The following is a 12,650-nucleotide window of genomic DNA, read 5'->3' as shown; positions in this document are numbered from 1 at the left end:
GTGGAAGGACCCTGTTAGCTCTCCCCTTCTGATTTGGGTAATGGGGCTACAGAAGCTTTTCATGTATTTTTTAGCACATGGGATTGATGAAATCTCATAGCCAAATTCCCACTGGGTGACATTTAAAAAATTGCTTACTTTGTTGAACTTCAGTTTTGTCAGTTCTGAAATGGGGCTGAAGGTATCCTGAAGATGAGTGTGCAATTGCTAGTGAACAGCAAACTGCTAGTGAACAGCAACATTTGGTGCAGGCTGTGCTGGGTATTATGGATGCTGCTAGGGACTGCTTTTCAGTGACATTCTGCCCATCAGCATTCATGACTTTGTCTTTCCCTTTCTAATTGGTTCCAACACAACACACCTTCCTTCTGTTATAACCTCAGTCAGAGATGAGTGGGATCTCAAAACTGATCTAGTTTATATTCCTCAGGCAGTTTAAGAAAAAGAAACTGAGAAGGAAAACCCAAAGTCTATTAAGGAGTCAAGATTTGTACCTAGGTCTTCAAATATTGACATCATAGTCCTCCCAATTTGTTTCATAAACTTTTATTGAACACCCTTAAATGCTAGCCTCAGGAGATCTGGGCCCCTTCCTAAACTCACACTCAACAAAAAGAAGGGCATGTTCAGTTTCACTGTCAAGACTGTGACACCCAAGAGCTAGAAGGTGAAGAGTTAGAGTCTGGCATCTCCCAGGCCTTTCTGGAGCTGAGGAGGAGCTTGGACCTTGGGCCTCAGTTAAAGGCTTACACCAGTCAAAGAAATTGAAGAGAGCGAAAGTCCAAGTCCACCTTGCGCAGGAGCTGAAAAAAAAGCTCAGTGGGGAGCATGTGGTCCCTGTAACTCACAGGAGAATTCTGCCTAAGTCGACAAAAAAGCCACACAGGAAAGAAGCAAAAGCATTCCAGAAGCCAGGTTCTGACAACCGTGCATTACCAGATGCTTGAAGACTTGGTCTTCCTAAGTGAAAGTGAGGACATGGAACTGATGACTGTCCGTGCTCAAAGATTCATTTGAATAAAGAGGGACAGAGATCAAGGTGGAAACTGTTTCCAGTGTGCAGAGGACTTTGAATTTTGAATTTCCAGAGTTACAGTTGTTAAAAGCCACCAAAGTATTATTCATTGTTTTTAAACAATGAATAAACATAGACAAATTTTTCTGTAAATAGAATAGTTTTCAGTCCTAGTAGGTGTGACTGAGTTAACATCCTGAGCATGTTTTAATCATTGCTGGATCACATTTGTAAGTTACAGTGGCACTTTTCTATTCTTGTCATTGCTATCACTATTATTGTTGCTAAGGAAACCTTCCTTTAAGTGAGCACTTAGAAAGAGGGTTAAGGTAGCACTTTAGAGAAAATCTAGGCTGCTCCAGGTGAAGGAGGGGTCCCAGCCCCAGGACCTCCTGAAGGTGTTTCTGCCAAACCTCCACATCTCAAGGGTGCCAGAGTTTGAGAACGCTGCACTGCATGATCTTTCTTGAGTGTTTACAACCCTAGATAGAGCTCAGCAATCATTCCTATCTTTTAAAGAAGTAGGGAAAAAAATTTTTTTAAAGGGTAAATAGTGTTTCTTTCCATCTTTATCTATGTTCTGTGGTATAATCAGCAAATAAGATTTCCCATTTCCTCTTTAGAAAGGTGCTTCCTTTGTGTCTCACATGTTGCCTTTGCTGACAGGCTGCTATGAGATTATTGAAACTCCAAGTGAGTGTGGGTAGTGTTGGGCCAGTCACAGATGTCAGTGATGATAAGAAAATCACCTCCGAGTGTGTTCTGTAGCTTCAAAGTCTTTCCTCTCCTTTTTTCACTACAACATGCCACCAGTAAAGACTATTGCATGGGGAACACAGTAGGGCAGGCGACAGTCAGCTTGTCTAAACAAAAAGCACGGTAAAGGTATATATTAATTGAGCTTGCTATGGAATCTGATGCAGTTGTGTTTGATTAAGAAGAGGTATATGACATGCAATAAACTACTTTGACTGAAGGATTTTGGAAAAAAGCTACATTTAAAATGCAATATATTTCAGCACACTGATTTATTTTGTAAAGAAAGGGCATAACAAAAGAAAGCCCTTCTTTTGAATAATTCAGTTTGGAATGATCATTGATCATTTTTTTCACACTTACACGCAATCCATAGGCTAAATGGTCCCTTTGTCCCTAAGATTAATGCATGACATTGCTGGTTTACATGGACCTTGGACTCAGCTCATGTCTGTCAACTACTTTGGAGGAATATGACCAATATTTTGGTTCATGTTTGGGTTTTCAAATGTAGCTTTGCTTTAACTATGATTTTTTTTTTGATATTTTATTATGAAAAAAGCTCTATTTTTCCTCCTTGTGCCCAGTGAAGCAAATCAGTCCAGCTGGTCTAATCCCCTGGACTTTTCATACTAACTTACTTATTTTTCTTGTTCACAAGAAGAAATGAAAACAGTATTTCTGTTCTGTATGCCTCTACAGGTAAATTATGTAGAATGAAGGCAGTCTCTCCTCTCGTGTTATTATTAATAGATATAATTGGAAAATGAGGAGCTGGGGCTGTAAAATGACACTATTTTTATCCAAAATGGACTGCTCTCGTTTAAATATGATTTTTTTTCATTTTCCTATTTTTTGAGATAGAACCCTAAGAGTCTAATTTTCCCTGTTTTATTCTCATGTGATATAGATAGGAAAGAAAAAAAATGACTGACAATTTTAAGTGGTTTCTGAAAAAGAAAGACTTTCAAATTATACCTTAAGAATAAAGAATGAACACTATCCCTCCAGGTGGCCAGCTTGATTCTTAAAGTTGTGCTTTAGGTAAGGACTAGAATCATTTTGACTTCATACAGTAGTCCAGTCTTGCCCACTGATGAGGGGCAGAATCCTGCAGAGGGAAACTCCAGGCACTGGGTGAAAGATACACTGAGTACCAAGACAGCCTAGCGGGATTCGTTCCCTTCCACACATTACAATCTAATGATCCAAGTGCTAAATCATCAGAGGAAACGAATGCAGATGAGTAGCTTTTATCTTCCTTATCTGACTTCTGTTACAAGGAAAGCATCATATCCACAAAAGTTTGACTTAGGAGTGTGTTTACTTCTCTCCCTACTAGGCTTCCTTATCTTTTCTCTCTCTTTTATGCCAACCTTGCCCGGGTACAACAGAGAAAAATAGGGAGACTGAGGTGAACATGAAAATGAATGGAAAAGTAGCTGATGGTGTGTCTCAGCTTTTAACAGGTAAAGAGGGGCCCTGCTTTCCTGGTATAGAGATAACAGCCCAGCAAAAGTGCTCAAATGAAAGATTAGAAATACACCAGTGAGAAATTGGTGGGTTTTTGGACAAGCAACTAGACAGTTTCTCAAACCCCTGGTATCAATATGTCCAGTATGGGAATTCATCCTAAGGAAAATAATCATGAATGTGTACCAAACTTAGCTACTGCAGTGTTCATTGTTGCATTATTTATAACAGTGTAAAACTGTAAATGACTTCAATTTCTAGCATAATACTTTAAGATACAGTATTCTTTGCTTCACACATAGAATGCTAACCAACTGTTTAAAAACAAGGTCATCAATGAATATTCAATAAGATGAAAAAACTCTGTGATATATTAGTAAATGAAAAGAATAGATTACATTTAGATGTATGTTTGTGTAAAATATTAAAAGGAAACCCACTAAAATGTTAATGGTACTTATTTTTGTATTATGATATTTGGGGTTATTCGTGTATGTCAAGATATTCTACAATAAAGATGAATTACTTTAATAAGAAATATATTTTAAAATTGGGTAAAGAGAAGAAATGAAAGAAATTATATGACTTTCTAGAAACTGACCAAACTTAGAAATCTGTGTTATACCGGCACATTTTAAAAGCAGTCCAAAATAAAACACAATTTCTTGGTAGAAAAGTTTAATTGTTTCTTTAGGAAAACTGTCTTCACCTTGGAAATTTGCAGCCCATCTACTGTCACATGTTTTACTTTTATTCTCTTTCTCCCTCCAAACAAAGTTCAGATTTACAGCACCTGCCGTTGCTTTTAATGTAGTAGTTGCACCTAATTTCTACAGCACAGTGAAATTCCAACACTATCCACTTCACATTTTGCCTTTAGCAACAAGCAGTCTGGGAGACATAAAACGAAGATATTTTCTAAGGGCAGGTAGCAGACACTTTTACTAAATATGAAATACCAAAGCCTCCCCAAGCCAGAAAGACATTTACTAAAAAGGTTGTAAGTAAGCACCCGATAATTTTAAGCCACCCTGATGGGGTAGCATCTGAAGTTGGATAGGAGAGCCTTAAGTCAAAGAGATCTTTGTGAAGAACCATGAGCTATTTTCTAGAAAGAACCACAAAATGTCCATCTGGAAGAGGTGTGAATTTGACCTTTGAATGAACATCATAAGATAACGAGGAATACTATAGAATTTCCCTTTCTCTTGCCAAAATTGAGAGGCATTATAGAAAAGGTGGTTAAAAGGTAGGGGTTATGGTAGGGGTTATAGGTTAAGGTAGGGGTTATAGGTTAAGGGAGGGGTTATGGAGTTCCAGATTCAGATCTAGTCTAAATACTGACTATACAAATCTGGGAGAATTTATTATTTCCCCGTGCCTCCGTTTTCTCAGCAGTTAAGAGTATTAAAATTTCATAGGTTAATGTAAATGCTGGCAAAAAAGTTGAGGATTTATACATTCTTGATAAAAGTATTCTACAAATGTTACCATTTTATTATTTTTAAATATTTTATTTTACTATTTTCATTTAGTTCAATCCTATAACCAATAAAAGGACTTGTCTTGCTATGAATTTCAAAAAATAAAAAAAGATTCTTTGGAATTTCTGTTTGGAAAAATAGAAGCACATACCAAAATCTGTTTGAAATTCATAGATATAGATATAACTAATTTTAAGCTTCCATCTATAACTTCCATTCATAATTGCAATTCATAACTTTTCAACTGTTCTTTGCTTCAAATTACATTCCCTCATATCTCTCTACTGTGAGAAGAGCCAACTGCCTCTGTGGGGTGGAATATATAGGATAGTCATAAATAGTCATAAAATCTACCCTTTAACCCAGGAAAAGGTTTGTGTATTTCCCAATTTCTTGAATGTAGTCTTTAAGCAAAGACTTCTCCATTTGGTGTTAATCTCATTGTGGCCGCAGAAATGAACATAATAACACTAACAGTTCTGAAAAGAGCTCCTATGTAACAGAGAAGCTCCACTTAACATTGATCACTGTACCATCTTCCAATACTTCATCAAACCACCATTATCTAAAAGAACAGTTAACACTTTAGTATACTGAATAGCACAGTGTACTTTGCTGTGATTCCGTATCTTGGTGTGAGATTGAACCACACTTTCTGCTAACCATCCTTGATGAGAGTTAAAAACCTAGCTGTGAGCTTTATACTCGCCTTTCAGAACTGAACATGTAGATTGATGCTATAACTCTTGATCTTTAATGGCACCAATGATTGGGGTCAAATATCACAACAGGAAAATTCTGTGTTTGGATGTGTAAAAAGTAAAAGATAATTTACTGAAAAAACATTTGCTTTTGCAAAACAGTAATGGACTTAATCTATTAACTAGTTGTCCAAATGTTACAATAATTTGGATATATAAAGAAAATGAAAATAGCTCCAATTTTCTTTCATCTAAAATGCTCCCATTACACACTTTATTAAGGACCTCCACTGAGAGGCTTGAAAGAAACAAATTATACCAGACTATTAAAAATTATATATATGTGTGTATATGGCATACATATGCTATATTTTGAGGGTGAGACATATAATCAACATAGGGAAAACAAAACTGACACTGGTCATAGGCGTGCAGCAAGTTATCTGCCAGGGCTGTCAGTAACATGGTGGGAACTGAGGAGAAGCAGCAAAGGACCAAAATCCAAGAACCTCAAAGAAAAAGAAGACCTTAAACCGAAGCTCCATGATAGCAAGGGTGTTGGTGTGTTCCTCTTTGCTGTGTATGGGATTGACATTAAATAGTTGTTGAATGAAAGACTTTATAAAGAGAAATCAAAAGATGATACTAGAAAATACAAAATCGAATTACTATCTTGTGCAGCAGTCCTACTGTGAGTATGCATATTCAATATACCCCAGATTCACATGCCAGGGATGCATTTGCATTTCAATGTTTACTGTAGCACTTCACAGTGGCCAAGATATGGTATCAACTAGGTGTCCATCAGTGAAGAGAAATTATGCATAATTCCATGCTACTCTGCCTTAATAAAAAGAGAATTTTGTTGTTTGTGACAACATAGAAATTGGAGGACATTATGTGAAGTGACAAAAACCAGGCATGGAAAAATAAATACTACATTATCTCACTCACATGTGGAATCTAAAAAGTTCAAATTCATAAAGCTAGAAAGTCAAATGTTGGTTACCAGGGCTGAAGCAAACAGAAGGAATCGGCCCTATGTTGGTCAGAGGACACAAAATTTCAGCTAGATAGGAGAAACAAATTCAAGAGATCTATTTACAGCATGGTAACTATAGTTAATAATAACCTTTATGTACTTGAAATTGCTAAGAGGAGATCTTAAATGCTTTCACCTCAAAATATGCCCTATTTACATTATGTTGACTCACTCACCCCACAATGTATACATATTTTAAAACATCAAGTTATACATCACAAATACATAAACTTTTTAGTTATTAGTTAAAAATAAGAGAACACCAGAAAGGCCTGTATATTACAGTCAGATAACTATGTATACCCCTTTTTACAAAGGCAGCCAAATACTGGCATCTTGAATAAGTAAACTGATAAAGAATCAGAACTCATGCCCCAAAGAATCAACCACAAGGTGAAGGAACTGTAGTTTCCTTGTCTTTGTTCTTTCTTTCTTTCTTTCTTTCTTTCCTTCTTCTTCTTCTTCTTTTTTTTTTTTTTTTTTTTTTTTTTTTTTTGTCTTTTTCCTTTTTATTGGTACTGGGATCGAACTCACGACTGCCTGCTTGCAAGTCAGGTGCTTATGCTGCTGAGCTAAATCTCTAGCCCCGTCTTTGTTCTTTTTAGCATTTAGCATGTCTTGGCCACTACCTGAAAATTACACAAAAATTAAAATTAGGAAGGCTAAGGGAAGCAGTAAATTCACAAAAATGGACAAAAATATTTGTTGTTTAAATAAATAAAAAAATGGGACCACAGCCTTGAAAAGGTCAAAGTGGCAGTGTAAGTGGCAATCTTCTAAACAGATCAGATGCATTCTGATCTCTACTTGAGAAAGATCTTTTGTGGAAAAGATGCTTGGCAGCCATCGGAGCACAAAGAGAAAGAAAGGCTTCTGCTACAGTAAATCCCAGATACTTGGGGGTTCTCTAAAGCTTTTAACACACTTTTCCAATATATTTATAATGTTCACCATAAGTTTTACAAGTCCCATTGTACATTTGTGATGACTCTATTACTTCCCTAGAATTTAAAAAGAATGCAACCATGGACATGAACTGGAGATATGTTTTCATATTTTGTTTTTAGCTGTGGGTCTTTATTTGATACATAAATCCAAAACAGGACTTTGTCTTGATACTTAAATCACGTACATTCCAAATGGACTAAAAAGAAACACTAGGTTTTCAAAATGTAGTTATGATGAAAGTCACAGTTTCTCTCCAGGCAAGAACCCTCTACCCTTGACTACAGTTTTTCTTCTATATAAGATATATTTTGAAATATGACTTTATAGAATATCACCATCGGAGCAGTTCACCAGCCATTGTTGGGATCAACATTTAGTATCTGCTTTAATTCCTTTTAATTCCTTCATTGCAATGATTTTCAAGCATCTGTGCCATGCTCCCCACTATGTTAGGTCCTAGTAAAGACGAAAAAGAAATACCTTCTGTGGTCCCTGTCTACAGAAAGCTTGCATCCACTAAAATAATCAAAGAGCATCCAAGACCAAAAGAATTTGATGCTAAAATGTGTACAGTGAGCTATGCCTGTGTTGGGAGTCAATGGATGAGGGGTGGGCAGAGGGTACAATGGCTAATAATAGGGCAACTGGTGCTTGGAGGGAACTCACAGGGTGTGATGGAAAGAGAAGGGCATTAAGCTCACTGAACAGTGTGTACAAGAAAGTGGAAATGGGAAAATCATGAAAAATAAGACAGGGCACAATTCCTTGCTAAAATTCCCAGGTTATCTAGATGAGGCTGACTTGCTGACTTGACTTGCATAAACAAGGTCATATTATTATCTCTACTTTCCAGACAAGAATGAGGTGCCCAATAAAGACAGTCTGTAAGACCTAGAGTAGGTCCTAGTGATGGAATTGTTTCATTTGTTTTGTTTTGTTTGGGGAACAGGAAAATAGGAATAGCTCCTGAGAGGGGAAGGGTCCCGAATGGATTGCTCAAATCATGGAATTCTGGTTTTGGCCTCTAGTTGCCCCACAGTGAAGTCTCTATCAGACACTTTAAGCTAAATATGTGTGTCCCTTTACCGGCAACCAAATACCTCGAGCTCTGTGAGCCAGTGTTCTGTACACTGGGTGGTCTGCAAGCTGTTTGGGCTGTTTTCACTACCTACTGAGTAGCTGAGTTTCTTGCACTCTCAGTCTCAGACTGTGTGCACACCATGTGCACGTGCTCACAGAGGATGCAGCAGTGATATCTCTTTGATCATGGAATCTGCCAGTCTCAAGCAGTTCAAGGCAAGCACCCAAATTTTATACAAGGTGGCAGCCAGAGGAGGCAAGCCCGGGCAAGGGGCTTAACCTTCCTTGATCTCAGTTTCCTCATCTTTAGTGAAGAGGAAGGTTTTGGTGATCTCTAGGGTCCGTTTTAAAATTCAGCAAGCATTTTAGACATGTCATTAACAGTTTTAGACAAACTTCAGAATTCCAGAAATGGAAATGTCAACTGAATAATGAAAAGCAGATGCCATTTGGAAATTGTGTCATGATCATTCTTGAAAACGAAGCCTCTTTGTTCTGTTAGTGACTTGGGAAGGCAAGTATCTGATGAAGACTTTTTTTAATAACTAGAAAATATTTAGCATAAGAGAAATCCAAAGAGGAATATTGTATGGAAAATAGAAAATGTGTACTTCATATCAATTTTTTTCATAGAACACTGGAGCACGCTACTATCATTGATCTAAATATTAAAGAGGGTAAACTACATTTTATTGAAGTAGGGTTAAAGTCAACAGTATCATTAACTAATTGATCTCTTATTCAGATCTGTGATGAAGCAATTGAAAATATCTGTTTCCCGGCTGTTTATGTTTAGACACCATCATTTCCTGAGAAGAAACTTATCAATGAAGCATTTCCTAATTTAAGAGAAACACGCTGAAAATAAACCTTTAAAGAGCTCTCAATGAATTCCCAAGCACATTGCATAATGATTTTAGTTTTCTGTAACTGCACATTTTCACGTCCTGTGATAAAAGTGAGAAGAGGGGAAAGATTCGGATTTTTTCATTTATCCACTTTTATTTACTCTTTAGAACATCTGTATGATTCTTTGTTCGTGATTACTCTTATAAAATGAGCTTTTCTTCCTGTATTTTTCCTCATAGCTTTTTAAAAAACTTTTATTTATTGAACTATAATTTACAAACACTAAATTTCACAAATCTTAAGTTCATAACCCAGTGAAGTTTTTACATATGTAGATACCATGTTAACCCCGTCCAGCTTAGGATATAAAACATTTTCATCACCTAGAGTTGCCTTCTGTAATTTTCTAGTCAATAACCCTCTACCTCATGGAAATAGCTAGTATTCTGATTCCTTTTCATGGATCAGTTTTACCTGTCCTCAAAATTCAAATAAATGGATTCCTACAGTATGCACTCTTTTGTGTGTGGCTTCTTTCACTTAAAATAACATGTTTTAGATTCATCTACGTTATGTGGGCATTGGTAGCTGGTTGCTTTTTATTGCTGGATGCAAGGATATGTGACAGTTTGTTTATTGATTCACCTGTTGATAGATGTTTGGGTTGTCTCAAGGATTGGGCTGTAATGAATAAAGATATGGTGCATATCCTTGTACAGGTCTTGTGGACATATGCACTCATCTCAGTTGGGTATGTACGGTTGATATCCACAGGAAGGAAAAAAGCGCACTTTTTGGGTATCCTCATAGTAATATAGGAGAAGGGCTAGCAGCTTTCCAGCAGTTACCTGTGCACACATAAAGGATGTGCGTGTCCTCCATAGGTTTTGGGAAACCTTGCCTTTCTGCCATCAGGAGACCAGTGGATGTTTGAAAACTCAGCTCTCCTAGGAGAAAATGCATTTTAAAAATCTTTGACAAAGTGGTCTTTCAGTGCTCTGTAGAATTTGATAACCCATCAAAACCATTCCTTTCCTGTCCCTAGAATCAAGCAGTAGACTTCAGCCTCCATAAGACTCAGTCCATTTCCCTCTGTCCAGATAATCGTCTTTCTTTGATTTACGGTGTGTGGCCTGCAGGTGTTTAAAGGGGCTCTTCATTTAGCCAGATAACAATAACCCCAGAAAGCTATTTCCACAACTCTCTCCCACCCAACCCCCCGTTACCAATCTCCACAGCCAGTCAGCTTCCTGCTCCTTCCTGATGTGAATCTGTAACACCCTCTTCGTGGTATTTGTGTCACTGAAAGCAAACCTTATAATTCTACCCTCAAAATGGAAAGAGAAAAAATGCCCAGAAGGATCAAGGAGAGTGTCTCCTTACACAAATCTTTTTTTCTGATAAGAGGTGACCCATCGCCAGAACTGGAGATTTATATATGCATTTTGACATAAATCTGCATCTGTAATTATGAGTCATAATGATCTTTATAGGCTGCACTAAATTGGTGGAGAAGAGTTACTGTTATTGACAAAGCATTGACCTGAACATTAGTGGAGGAAGAGCTAATTATTTTTTTTCCTGAGGAATGGGACTTCTTTCCCAGTTATGAATCACTTTGAACCTGGCCCTTTGTAAAATATCTTTTCCAATTTGAAAACAAACAAACAAAGCTCCCCCAAAACATCCTATATCTACACATAACTACAGATAAATAAAAATTTCAAAACATATTCTAGAGGGGTTTCTTTTATCATTTCAAAAAAAGCAATCAGTTGCTAGGAGCCCAGAAATGCCAATCTATGGTTTATGAAAGCTAGTTGTCTATGACACAGGCTCTCATGTCTGAAAGACCAAGGCCTATTTTTAGCCAGGCATGCTGGGATTCAAACGCGGAGCTACCATTAGCCTTAATAGAGCTCTGTGAGGCTGACTACTGTGTGTAGGCAGCCCAGAAAATGTACTCTTTAGAGCTAGGGAAGGCTAAAGGGAGCTTTAAATCACAGCCTTATCATACTTGCATGTTATTGGCAAGTCTGCCTAAAAATAGAATCTCATTACTTTAATTCTACAGTATTCCTAGGTTAGCCAACCTTTATTATTAATAACAGCATTTCACATTTATATAGCACTGTCTGCTCAAGAGAACTTCACAAATTATACACATAAAACTTTCGCACCTTAATGTAACAAGCTTCGGGTTAAGAGGGCAGGAGGTAGATGGTAAGTAGTAGCTCCCACTCTCCAGCCAGGAACTGAGAAAATGTCGCTAGGGTGGCTCTAAACAAAGGCACTCTTTGAACTTGAGCCATTTGTCCAGTTAGCATTTTAACTCCATGAAAGTATGTTGTATTTTGCATTGATGATTTGCATGGCTCTGGGGACAGTCATAGCTATCCCAAGATTAACTGACTACTTCAAAGACACATTTTCTGCTTATCTATTCAGGCCTTACCTAATTTTGGAAGCAACCATCATGATAGATATGCTTCTTTTGTAGTCTCTCAATCAACTAGGAAGTTCTGAGAAGGCATTTTGTGAGGTTTTGAGATCATACTCAGCTATTTAGAACAGAGACAGTATAGAACACTGTGAGTTACCTTTTAAGCTCATGCCAGTTGTTTTCCAAACTTGTATGAAGAGTTAGTAGAGGTAGTGGAGTTAGTAGGAATTCTTTCAGGATAACTGCAGAATGGATGTGCAAATGCTTCAAAGCACAAATAATAGCATTATAGGCAAGATGTTAGTTCATAATATAGCTGAACAACTATATATGCATGTATGGGTACACATGTGTGTGTAAAATGTGAAAAAGAGAGAAGGGGAGGCAGAAGCAGAGACAGAGACAGAGTGAGCTGTGTGGGAACAAGAATCCAGCAGCCTGCATGCAGTGGAACACACAGCAGAAGCGATGCCAGTCTCCGTGTGCTTAGCGTGTTTAGTGTCTCTGTGAGTCATCTAAGGAGGAGCCAAAGATGGGTCTTCCACAATCACACACATTTATGAAGGGTCTTTTCTGAGCCAGGTACTGCCCTAACAATCAGATGCAAAGAAGGAGTAAGACACTGCCTTTGCTGTACCCTGAGAGGAAGCAGGTAAGTGAAAGGGAATTCAACATTTTAATAAGCATGGGGCACAAAGGGATTTATAGAGATCCACAAGAGGGAAACACGACCTAGTTTTCAGTGATCAGGGACTGCTTCCTGGAGGAGGTAGCCCACCTGGAGGGGAAGAAGGAGGAAATTGCTAAAAGCAAAGAAATCAGCTGGTACAGAACACTTGAGACAAGAGAGATACATAAG

General features: G+C 37.6%; 1 long non-coding RNA gene across 2 annotated transcripts in view; it reads right to left on the bottom strand.

Moving 5' to 3' along the window:
• Positions 1-6,926: 6,926 nt before the first annotated feature.
• The window catches only part of LOC134478212 (uncharacterized), a 50,412-nt gene continuing 44,688 nt past the window's right edge, over positions 6,927-12,650 (bottom strand). For both annotated transcript variants that reach the window (XR_010050699.1, XR_010050698.1), the window contains exons 3-4: positions 10,197-10,295; positions 6,927-7,100 (exon numbers count right to left, since the gene is read on the bottom strand). This is a non-coding gene — a long non-coding RNA (uncharacterized LOC134478212). The remainder of the gene's footprint in view (positions 7,101-10,196; positions 10,296-12,650) is intronic.

Source organism: Cavia porcellus, unplaced genomic scaffold, assembly GCF_034190915.1.
Source record: "Cavia porcellus strain 051 isolate PalLab524CR breed Dunkin Hartley unplaced genomic scaffold, mCavPor4.1 scaffold_12, whole genome shotgun sequence".
In the NCBI taxonomy this organism is placed as follows: Eukaryota; Metazoa; Chordata; class Mammalia; order Rodentia; family Caviidae; genus Cavia; species Cavia porcellus.
This window is presented reverse-complemented; position numbering and strand designations above follow the sequence as displayed.